The sequence below is a fragment of the Crocodylus porosus genome, unplaced genomic scaffold (genome assembly GCF_001723895.1).
Source record: "Crocodylus porosus isolate Cpor-Errol unplaced genomic scaffold, CroPor_comp1, whole genome shotgun sequence".
NCBI classification, from domain to species: domain Eukaryota; kingdom Metazoa; phylum Chordata; order Crocodylia; family Crocodylidae; genus Crocodylus; species Crocodylus porosus.
The window spans coordinates 108,126,498-108,138,957 of NW_017728947.1; positions in this window are offsets into that span (position 1 = coordinate 108,126,498).

Genomic DNA, 12,460 nt, shown 5'->3' on the forward strand with positions numbered 1-12,460 from the left:
GCAATCGCTATGCGGGCCTTAGCAATGCCCAGACCCCAGAGGAAAAATCGCTCTGTAGCCCAGCTCAATCCTTGGGCCAATTTCTCCTCCCATGTTAAAGTGCTCCATACTGGAGATACTGACCTAGTATGGCGAGATAATACGGCCGGACTCGGGGGACGAGCCATGTTCACCAACAAAGGAGGGAAAGCTAATCAAACACTGGCACGCATCTACTGAGGCATCTTGAGCAAATCTAAAGATATTATCCTCCTGCTGTACTTGGCCTCAGTGAGACCACAGCTGGAGTATTGCATCCAGTTCTGGGTGTCACACTTCAGGAAGGATGTGGAGAAGCTCGAGAGAGTCCAAAGGAGAACCGTGTGCATGATTAGAGGCCTGGAGACCAGGTGATTCGAGGAGAGGCTGAAAGACTTGGGACTTTTCAGCCTGGAGAAGAGAAGAATCAGAGGGGACTTGGTAGCAGCCTATAAGTATATCGGAAGAGTACATCAGGGCCTAGGGGAGAAACTTTTCACCAAGGTCCCCCAGGGGAGGACTATGAATAATGAGCACAAGCTGATTGAAGATCGCTTCAGACTACAAATTAAAAAAAAAACTTCTTTACAAGTCGAGTACCAAGGATTTGGAACCGGTTCCCCCCGAGGTGGGTACAGTCACCTGCCCTGGCAATCTTCAAAAAGCACCTTGATGCCTACTTTGCTGGGGTCATCTGATCCCAGTTAACTTTCCTACCCAAGTGCAGGGGAGCTGGATCTGATGATTTGTAAGGTCCCTTCCAGCCCCTAAAAATTATGAAACTATGACTTGAGATTGCATGGCAATGTCTAGAAGCTGTACTCTCCAGTCATTGATCCTGGCAGGGTTGTGAGCCCACAGTAGAATAAAGTATACTCACTCCCAGGTCTAAGCTGCGACAGGATGAGAGAGGCAGGGAACCTGCAGGCCTAGCCCAAGGGTTAGTCTAATCTGTTGACTAGCTAAACAAAATGGGTCTGTGCTCAAGACCCTGGAGGGACTAAAACAGGGCTGTTGGCCAAGGGCAAAGAGAGGCCTTGTGCCCAGAGAGGAAGAGGACCGAGAAGCAGGGGGGTGGTCAGATTTAGCCAGTTGATAACCAAGACTTAAATAGGATAAATCTGACAGAAATGGTAATACCTAGCCTTGCCTCCCCCCTTTCCCTTTGTGAGATGAAGCAGCCTCTCTGATTCATTTAAACAACAAGCCATAAAAGGTGAGTAAAGAAGGGGGTGTGCAGAACCAGCTGTGGACAGAACCCTGGATTCTCTTCCAGTCTCATCCTGTAACACAGCCCTGTAAGCCTGACCTCAAAGGTATACAAGGCATTGAAATATTTTAAAGGAAAGAATCATTAAGAATAGAGGTGCGCTGATACATCGGTCCAATATTGGATCGGTACCAATATAAAGAAAATTGGCTATATCGGCCCAATTAGGCCGATAATTTGGCCAATAAATGCCTGTGCTGCACGCAGCACAGCATGAAGCAGAGCCGGCAGGGTGGAAAGCTGCCTCCAACTGGTAAGTCGGAAGGGGAGGGGGGGACAGAAGGGGTGTGGGGGGGGCAGATCAATGCCCTCCATGGTAGGGGGGGGCAGGGGCAGGCGCTGCCCAGCCAGGGCAGGCTTTGGGCAGGGGGGGAGTGCGGGATGGAAGTGCAGCTGCTGGGGGTTGGCTCCCACTGCTGCTTACACCCTGGGAGGACAGGGGCAGAGCCCCCATATCTGCATGAGGAGGGGTGGGCTGCAACTATGGTGGGAAGCTGGTGCTGCATGGGGCTCTTCTTGCTGGTGGCTGGGCTTGGCGTGGGAGCCAGTGGCGCAGGGAGGAGGCTGCAGCCACCCCAAATTTCCCTGCAGCTCCACTCCTAGCCCCATGTCACCACAGCTGAATGCCCCACCTCCACCCAACTGCCAGGAAAAGCTGGGAGTGTGCTGGGTGGTGGCATGGGGCTGGGAGCAGAGCAGTGGCAAAATCTAGGGTGGCTGCAGCCTCCTCCCAGCACTGCCAGCACCTGCTCCGAGCCCAGCTGCCAGCGATAAAAGCCCCACACAGCACTGGCTCTCCCCCTGCAGCTGCTGCCTGCTCCATGCTGTGCAGATCCAGGGGCACATGCCCCCCCATCCCCACTCTCCTGGGGTGCAAGCAGCAGTGGGAGCCGCCCCACCAGGAGCCGTGCCTCCATCCCACTGGGGAGCGCCTGCCCCCGCCCCCTCCTTCACCACAGGGGCATTGATCTGCACCCCCTGATGCCTCTTCCCTCCCCGCTCCCATTCTACCACAAGGCATTTACCATCTGGAGGCAGCTGTATCAGAAATAACATCAGTATCAGTCAATATACCTCCTTAAAAATCGGCTGTTGGTATCGGTGCACTCCTAATTAAGAACATGATGGTACATGGAAGAAGGAATGACACGCAGCAGGGTTTTTACCCGATACTAGGTTGTTGACAAGGCAACTAATTTTCTCAGCAAAGGAAATTCAGTTGATTCAGCCTATCCGACCTAAAGTATTTGATATGGTGCCACATGAGAAAGTTTTAATTGAAGCGATGAAGATGGCAATTAGGAAAGGGATTGTAAAATGATAAAGGATTGGCTACCAGATGACAATAGATACTGTTGAAAGGGGAAATATTGGGTTGGAGGGAGATTGCCATTAGAGTTCCTCAGTGATATATCTTGGGGCCTAGCTTTGTTTAATACTTTCATTAATGACCTTAGCACAAACTGTAGGAGTGTCTTAATCAAATTTGCTGATGACGAAGTTAAGAGGGATAATCAGTACTGAGGAGGATCAGGATATCACAGAGGAAAGGCTGGATGACTTTGAGGACTAAAGTAATAGAAATAGGATGAAATTTAATAGCACAAACTGCAAGGTGATGCATCCAGAAGATAAGAATCTTTGCCACAAACTCAGGGCTTATCTGTTAAAATTGTCAGAGGAAGAGGGAAGAAAGACCTAAAAGAAAGTCCCTTAGCTGAGGACAGAATGACCAAGCCATAAACAAGATATTGTTGTAGAAAGGGCAAATGTTATCTTCATATGCATCATAAGCAGGTAACTCAAAAAAAAGTAACTCAAAATCCACATTTTCCCATGAAACACCACTAGCTAGCTGTCTGTCTATGATTAAAAGGAAACACCCTTAATAGAAAAATGGGTTTGGAGTTACTTTTTTTTTTTTTAAAAAAATCCCCAATTTTCAGATTTATCAGGGAAAACCAGGATCCCTGATCATAAGTGTTTTTTCTAGTGCCAACAGGACAGTACTGATGCCATGATATAAGGTGCTGGTGAGACTTTACCTGGAGCACTGCCTGCAGCTCTGGTTACCCATGTTCAATAAAGAGTGAATTTGCCTAGAGCAGGTTCAGAGAAGGGTGACTTGGGTGATGGGGAATGGAGAGCCTGTTTTATCAGAGAAGACTAAAGGCCACATCTACTCAATAAACTTCCATGCTCAGTAGAGGTGCTTTCAGGTAGCTATGTTTTGCCCCAGGACTATCAAGTAACTATATCTGTGAATGGCCTTTGATTCCTGCTCCACTAAAAAATTAAAACAAACTGGCCAGCAAGGGAAACCACATTTCTAGTCTGATGGAGCAGACAGAGTCAACTGACTTCATGGTTAACTATTATCAATTCAGTTTCTACTAATCTCTTACTCCATAGGTGTTAACAATCTTTGATCTTCCTCTAATTGTAAGGAGTGGGGTGTAGGCAGTCTGGCCTAATGGTTAGGCCACAGCGGGAGGGCAGGAGTTAAATCACAGGCCAAGTCAAGTGGCAGAAACCAAGTTACCAGGTCCGAAGGGGCATCCAAGGACAGAGTCCAAATCCCAGGCCAAGTCAAGGTCCGGGAGTCAGAAGCCAGTGCCAAAGTTGGGATGAGCCAGGAGCCAGGGGGCAGAGCCAAAGTTAGGGTGAGCCAAGAGTCAGAGACTGAGTTACCAGATACAAGGGGTGTTGGCAGTCATCCCCCCAGTAGACTCAGTTATATTTGTTTTTGCTTGGATCATAAACTAAATAATGCAGCCCCAGGCTCCTAGCGTATTAGCAAAGTCTCTAGTTTCTTTTTAATTGGAGAAAAATATGCATTGTGTTTTGAGATGATGTACCACATCCCCTGCACCCCTGGATGTGGCCTAAGAAAAACTTGGCTTGGTTAGCTTAGTAAACGAAAGATGGAGAAAGAGGTAGAAGGGCTTTTGTAAATGGAGCAGATAAACACCACACAGGAAAAAAAAGCTTTTAGCAGGGGACTTGGACAGGATAAATCCAAAGGTCCCTCTGAGTCTTGCATTCCTAAATCAGGGTAAGGAGATAGTAATGGAAACAGACTGAAGAAAAGTAAGCTTAAAATGGCGTAACTCCTTTCAGAGCACAACTAATAGAGCATGACTGGAGGCCAGATGAGGCCAATTTGCACTCTGGCGTTTTTCTGCATGTGTTACCAGCATCCCACCAGTCCCCAAAGTCTCCCACCCTGTTGTCACAGCCCATTGCTCAAAACACACTTTCCCAAATTATAGTTCCTCTTCTTAAATGAAGCAAGTTGAGCACACAGCAACATGCTTTCTTACTGAACAGCAATTAACATAATCACACGTGCTAAAGCCTCATTCGTGAACGAGATGAAGTTTTACCCAGGAAACCTTAAATGATTCACCCTACTTGCCCCTTTGTAAGGGCATCTATTTGACTGACTGACACTTTTCTTGAGTCATATGACTGGTGTGTATCAGGCTCGTCTCTCTGAACGTGAATGAGAAAAGCCCACCAACCCTACTTCTAAAAATTCCACAAAGTCCTTTTTGCCTTGAAACATAGAGCTACCATTTCGAAATTTTGGGCTAGCTTTTCACAAGGAAATAGTGATTTTTTTTTTTCATAGATTTCATAGACGTTAGGGCTAGATGCGACCTTGTGAGAACACCGGGTCCAGCCCCATGCCCAAAGGGCAGGAAGTCAGCTGGGGTCACATGACCCCAGCAAGCTAAGCATCCAGGCATTTCTTGGACATATCCAGAGTAGGTGCTTGCACCACTGCTGGGGGGGAAGTCTATTCCAGACTCTGGAGACTCGGACATTAAAGAAGTTTTTCCTTATGTTCAGTCTAAAACAGCCTTCCAGCAGATACCTGATTTGAAACCCATTCAAGCAGCATGATTCTTAGGGGTATTATGCCCCACACTTCCTGATCATCAGATCCGATTCAAGCTTCTCAGGCGGGGGGAACCAGATTCATCAATCCTTCATAAAAATAGGATGCTGTACGTAAGTTAAACCTTCTTCTGCCCTGGAATAAGTTCATAAAATGCTTGCAAGGACACGCGGGGCATGAAGAAGAGAAGCTCTACTTGTGAAATCCATGGGATACGGCTGCAACACAACAATTAATCAGGTAAACTTGTTAGAATAGAGATAGCACAGGATAATGGCAATGGCAGGAAGGGAAGTGATCGCACAAGGTCACTCTTTAAAAGCATTCAAAGCAAGCTCCCCCTGCCGTCTCTGTTGTTCTAAGCATTTCCTCCAAGATCTCTTATCAGATGAGAAAATGGCTGGGTTTCTTGCTGAAGAGCGCTAATTGTCTGGGTAATGCAGTTGTTTCATCCGGTGTTGGGTTACTGATGCTCTTTAAAAGGTGAGGACATTTTTTCATCACAGTTAGAAGTCTGATATTTATTAATTTGTTTGTTTGTTGAAACACAATATCCCCCTGCCCCCAGTTGGCCCTTCCATTAAAACAAAAAATAAGTAATTTTCAGTTTCTGCATTTGTTCGGTTTTTTTACTAGGGCATAAAACATTTTGTCCTCCTGAGCAAGAACTTATTTCTTTCAAATCTACCAACTGGATGATTGTAAGTATAGGGCATATCCAGCACTCAAGTTTGATTTTTCTCTGGTATTCAAGGAAGCAAATATCACTGGACCATGATCATTTTTAGCATCAGCACAGTTCTTTAGGAACCAGTTAGAATGGAGCCAATTATCTAGCCATTGTCCTAAGGAATTACACATGCTCATTGGGTGCTATAGCACAGGAGTAACGTTTCTAACAACATACACTGCTAAGATGTAAAAAAAACCCCCTCATTTGTGTCACTCTCTAATAGGAGACTGCAGATGTTTAGCATGATCCGCCATGTAAGGGGAATTAGCTTTAGGAAAACACCCTTGTAGAAGTATTTGATATCTTTTGTTGAAGGAACTGAGTCAATTCAAATGGGTTACCAGTTCAAATGCTGTAAGCTCAACCAATTTCTTACACGTGTATTGCAAAAATGCTATTTTATGACCAACCTTCCCATTTAATTTGAAAGCCAAGTAGCTTCATTCAAAACACCAAAACAGCCCTCCCTCCAGAAATAAAGTCAGGTAAAATTGCTGAGTGGATTTACCCAGCTACATCGGCTAGAAAGGCCAAGTTCTTAAAAGCAAGGAAATGAATGTTTCAAACCATCAAAAATATTAACATTTCCGGCATCAATACTAAATAGAAATAATGAAAAGAAATGTATCTTTCACCACGTGCTCACCTTAATGCAGGACCCGAATACACACTTGGCAAAATGAATAGGCTTTTGCGAGACAGACATTTTTTTCACATTGGTCTTTGGAATTTCACTGGATTTTTTTTTCTTACCCTTTATGGAGACAAATGAAGTTACAGCTTGTAAAATGCAAACACGTGTTGGAGAAGTCATTGGTTAATTGCATTAAAGGAACGGGAGTGGCTGGCCAAGTTAACATTGTGTACCACTCATTTTCAGTCACAGCTCTGGACCCTGGGCACACACAAGCACAGCTATCCTGCTTGCAGTTCCCGAGTTAGCGCCCGTATCTCTGCAAGGAGGTGCCTTGTGCTGTGTAGACTCCAATACTATGCTCTTTGAAGCTGGCTTGGGATAGATCTTCATGGTACTCCCTTGTGTCCATTCCTGCCTCCACTGAAGGTGCTAACGAAAGGACAGCAATACTCTGAGCATCACATTTCCAAGAAACCTTTAGCTTGGAGAAAATTTGAAACAGGAGAAAGGAATAATGGGGAACCCATTTTTGAGTACTGGAAACTTGAAGAAATACTAAATAAGTCAAAAATCAAACTAATATTGAATCAATCATTCCAAATTGCTTTAGCTGAGTTCCTCTAGACTTTGCAGAAATATTCTCCTTTGCCTTTAAAATAACTGGCAGCTTTCAGACCAAATCCATCTTTCCAGCTCCGGTTATAACAGGGCTTAGTGATAGACGCTGGTTTCTTTACACTGAAGTGGTCACATTTGCAAGCAGCACCTAGAAACCTTACAATTGGGGAGTTATTGTGCTAGACACTAAACGTAGATGGGTAACAGACACTCCATACTCCCGGGAGTTAACAACGCAAGCTTGGAGCCAGCTACAAGGAAGGGAAGTAGCAAATAGCAGAAAAAAGAGGATCCTCCTTCCCATAATTAAGAACTACACCAGGTTTTCTGTCTTCAAAGCACTTTGCCAGCATTAACTGAGCTACACAATGTCCCCCCGAGGTCGGTAATTAAGTATTATCTTCAATTCAAAGATGAAAAAAACTAGATTTGGCAATGTAATGTGCTCACAGCGACAGGGAAGAAGCATCAGCACTGGCAATCCACGTCAACAATGCTGGCTCCTGTTTCTGTGGTTAGGCAGCAAGACCAGGCTCTGGGCTTTTAGAAATAAAAAACAAGCCCTCCTGACATGAGATTTGGGGGGTTTAGGAACCATACAGAATCTACAGTTGTAGACTTCCATCTTCCTGTCTAGTCCTGGACTTCTTGCCTGCAAGTAGAAGGTGGGATAGAAAATAAGAAAACTAAATAAGTGTGTTGACATGGTAGAAAAATGGGACATAAATGTGGAAAAGTTTGACATTTCCAAGGTGTTTTTATTTACCCCCATTTGAAATGGATCCACTTGGTTTTGTGTTTTATTGGGGGGGATTTCCCCCTGCTAAATCTGCCACAATATGTATCAAAAAATGACAGATACGTTACATAATAATCACATGAAATTTTTCTCCTGTGAAACATTTTCAGTAACTACTTTAAAATATTTGGTTTATCAAAAATCAAGTTTTTGGAAAATGAAAATTTTTTGAGACTTTAGACAGACAAGGTTTTTGGGGTGATATCTTTTATTAGACCAACTTAAATAGTTGGAAAAAAAATTCTTAGCAAGAGCTTTGGGGTTTAAAAACCCTTCATCAGGCTGAGGAAGCCTGACAAAGAGTTTTTAAACCCAAAAGCTTGGTAAGAAAATGTTTTCCAGCTCTTGAAGTTGGTCTAATAAAAGATATCAGATTCACCCAAAGAACCTTGTCTGCCTACGTCCTTAGACCAACACGGCTACAGCCTACACCTCTGTAACATGGAAGATTGAGAATTTAGATATTTTTTCCCTGAAAATGTTGAGGATTTAAAATAAAGTGGTGCTGTTTGTCAATGATTTTGAAAAAGCTTTTAAATACCACTCTGACAAAAATTTCTCACCTTTTCTTTTATTCAAAGGTCAAGCATGCAAATACATGGTGCACATCATCACCACCTACTGATTCTTTCAGCTGACATTCACTTGCAGAAAAAAAATGATGTGAGTTCATTTGGAAGCTAAGATATGCTCAGTGTGGCAATGTGAAGATGACATAAATAGAACGAGAGCATGCCCTTTGCTTGAACTGCAAACCTCTCTCATTTGGCTAGTATGAAAACTATGGACACTGTTTACTTTTCTCTTTGTGTCTTTCCAAGGTGGCAGCAGATAGAAAGCTTTGGTTAGTGTCTCACAGGCATCTCAAAGCTCCAGTCAAATCCTCATGCAACCCAGCCTAACAAAATATAGAGTGCAATGCATCAGTGTGATCCTGTGAGTTTATACTGCCAAGAAGCTGGGTTCATATACCTCAGGTTGGCTATCTTGGGTAAAAACAGCAGGAAAGACCACACAGAAACTCCTGTAAATTTGAATTAGGATTTTGCATTCAGTCCAACAGTCCCCTTTAGTCCTTAACTTGTGTTTCAGCAAGCTAAATTCCAACTTTTATGGCTTGCACTGCTGTTTTAACCCAGATTAGCTAACTCAGGTTTAGCTAACCCAAGCAGAGAATACCCCTGCTTGCAATGAAGATGTAACCTAAAAGCCACTATCTCAGACTGTTCCTCAGACACCAGTTGTGACTGAAATACAACTGGAGCATCTGAAAGTACAGAAAGTCAGTGTCTCAATGTAATAGAAAGTCATTATAGGTAAAATGTTCTTTAATTTAAATAGCTCATTTCAAACCAGTTTGGGGTACTAGCTAAAAACTGGGCACTAGTTATCCTCTGTGTCAGACAGTGGCTTCCAATAAAGACGGAAATTCAAAGTTGGAAAGCAGACTATCCATGCACACAGGTTTTGTATTGTGCCTGTCGTGCTGTCTGAATGACAGCTAAACGTACAACCCCAGTTACTATACATGTACACGTTCATTTATAAATCTAATAAATACGTATTAACTTAGCACTTGCTGAATAAAAATAATTAGAGGTCCAAAATACATTACATGAAAGGTAAGGTTGGAAAAACTGGTATTATACCTTGTGGAGAAGGCAATACTGAGAGGGATTTGGTAATAGTCTTCAGATACAAAAAAAAGGTTGTTAAAAAGAAGACGGCAATAAGTAGGGCTGTGCGAAGCTTTGGGTGCTGATTCGATTTGGAGGGGATTCGGCCCGATTCGGTGGCCAAATCTCTGAATCTGAATCAAATCAGGAGATCAGTTAAAAGGTTCTCCAAATCAATTCAGAAAAGATTCAGAGGGGCTCTAATAGGACCTCCAAAACCTAAATGGTTCAGAGTAGCATGAGCTTTCAGAGGCAACAACCTACTTCATCAGAGGCACTTATGGCTCATACCCCTCTGATCCAGTTAGTCCCCTAAGGTGCCATCCTGCTCTACCTTCTACGAGCAGGGCAGAGGGTCCCCGCACCAGCTGATCTGCCCCTGCAATGAACTGGAGCCGGCTGTGCCAGAGTCCTCCCAGGGATGTGAGCCCCCGATCTTCCTGCCAGGTAACAGGAGCCAGGTACTGTCACCTGGGACCAGTGGCAGCACCAGTCTTCCTGGCACCAGTCCCAGGCGGCAGCACCTGACTTCTCTCATCTGGCAGGCAGATCAAGGGCTCGCACCCCCGGGAGGACTCTGGCACAGCCCCCGCAGCCCTCTGATCTGCCTGCCGGCTGCATTTTATGTTTATCCATAATAACTATGGGCAAAACATCGAAATAGCGTCGAAACAGCAAAACAGTTTAAATGGAATGGATCAGTGGTTTTGAAATGAAACACTGTTCCGTCGAATCGTCAAAACTGAAGCCGAATCAGAAAGGTGCTGTTTCACGTAGCCCTAGTGTCTGCTTGTTCAGGGACATGGTACTAAAGTTAGTGCACTTGGAACTGAAGTTAGTGCCAAGTCTCTCTAGCCCTTCTATGTGTCCCTAGTGGCTGAGCACACCCGGCACTAAAGTTAGTGCTGGGTCTCATCTAGACATGCATTAATGCACTTTAATTAATCGCACCTAAATCTGATACCTGCATTTTCAGGTATCAGATTTAAGCACGATTACCCTAATTTCACCGTTTTAAATGTGCATTAAGGGTGTGCACGTGTAGACACGAGCCCTTAATGCGCATTGAATTAAGCTAATGCACATTAATATGTCTCATGTATATGTGCCCTAAGGCTTGTCTGCCTCTCCCAGAAGTGCTTGAGACTCACTTGGGAGTTGCAAACCAGTCCTCCAGGAGCAATCCCACAATTCCCTTTCTGACTCCTGGCCTTACTGCATCCCACTTCCTATCTCTGCTGCCCATAATTGGATCTTAGTCCAAAAGGAAAGACAAGTAGTTGGCAGACTGAATGCTAGAAGGTCTGGGCTTGAGGAACAAGAAGCAAAATGTGGACTCTTTGGTGAAGGTCACAGGGTAGATTGTGAAGAGCAGTTCAGGCCTATTAACTATCAGCATAGATGCGTTGACCCTCAAACAATTGTGTACCACATGTCCTCTGTTCTCACCAAACACAGAAGGGAAGACACTCAAGCTAGATACATCTTAAAGAAATGTCACCTAAAGCATCTTGATTCAAAGTCTTAGATGTACCAGAGCGATTCCCCAGCTCAGGAATAGAACGGGCCCCAGCTCCTGAGAGTGTTCACTTTCTCAGCTTGACATGAAAAGACCAGTTCTCTTTAGAATAAAAAAGATGAGCTTTCATAGAAAGCTGCTGACTTGAGGGTCTGGTGACTAAAAGGTGATGTCCTCTGCTAATATCCCATGAGCTACAAGAATTGAAACCAGCGGAGGATCTGGCCCTCTACTTATCCACTAATTATCCTGCGGCATAGCCTGAAGTCTAGAGCGTACAGGGATTTCACTGAGTTCCTAAACACATTGTGCATTGCAACCCTTTCCACATGGGCCAGAGGCATAGGCAGGGGGAGTCAGCTGAAGGGCACTTTGCCACATTGTCCTACAGGCTGTCAAAACAGGTTTGGCAGGTAACTAGAACTTCTCTGCAGAAATTTGCCTGACAAGACATTTCAACATTAAGTCAGTAGGTGGCAAAATCCTACAAGCCTTGTGCTCAGCCTGTAGCAAACATATTCAGAAAGATCAGGGCAGTGTTGGTAGAATTGGAAAAGAGGTTTCCCTTCCCAAAAATTCTCAACTGTGAATGGGGGAAAAAAGTACGCTCCCTTTCGATAAGGGGATTGCCTGCAGTGGAGGTGTTGGTGCCTTTGTACCGGTGGTCACACAGGAAGGCTCCTGAACCTGGTCCTGCATGAAGGAGAGAGGCTGAGAGATGGTATATCTGCATCGCAGCAGCAGCATGACCCAGCAAGTGTGGTCCCAAGTACACCCTGCTCAGCAGTTCTGGCTTCCACGCTCCAAATCTAGGAAAGCAACAGTAAAGAAATGTTGGGTGTCCTTTTGCAGCTGCTCTCAAGATCTGTCTTGATGTGCTTGAGAGCAGGGGCCTGGGAATGGCTCCAGAATGGCCTTACTGGCATATTTCTAGGCTTGGAGTGTGCATATGGGAGCAGGTGGGTGGAAAGGGGGCTTATGGCTGTCCCAGTCTGGACACACTGTCACCGCAGTATAGACTTGCCCACTCTCTTCCCTGAACAGTGGAACAATTAGTAAGTAAGAGAGAAACCATGCTTTCCCTTCCTCCCCCTTTGTTTTCAGGTTATAGCTTGTCATGACACAGTATGTCCTACCAATAGATCTCAAAGGGCTTATGAAGGTTACTCCCATAGGGGGATATGGTACCTCCTCCTTCTCCCAGCATCACACAAGCAGAAGCAAGACAGAAGCACCTGAAACAGGGAAACTAGGCGTAGCAAAGTCCCATGCCTCTCCAAACACCT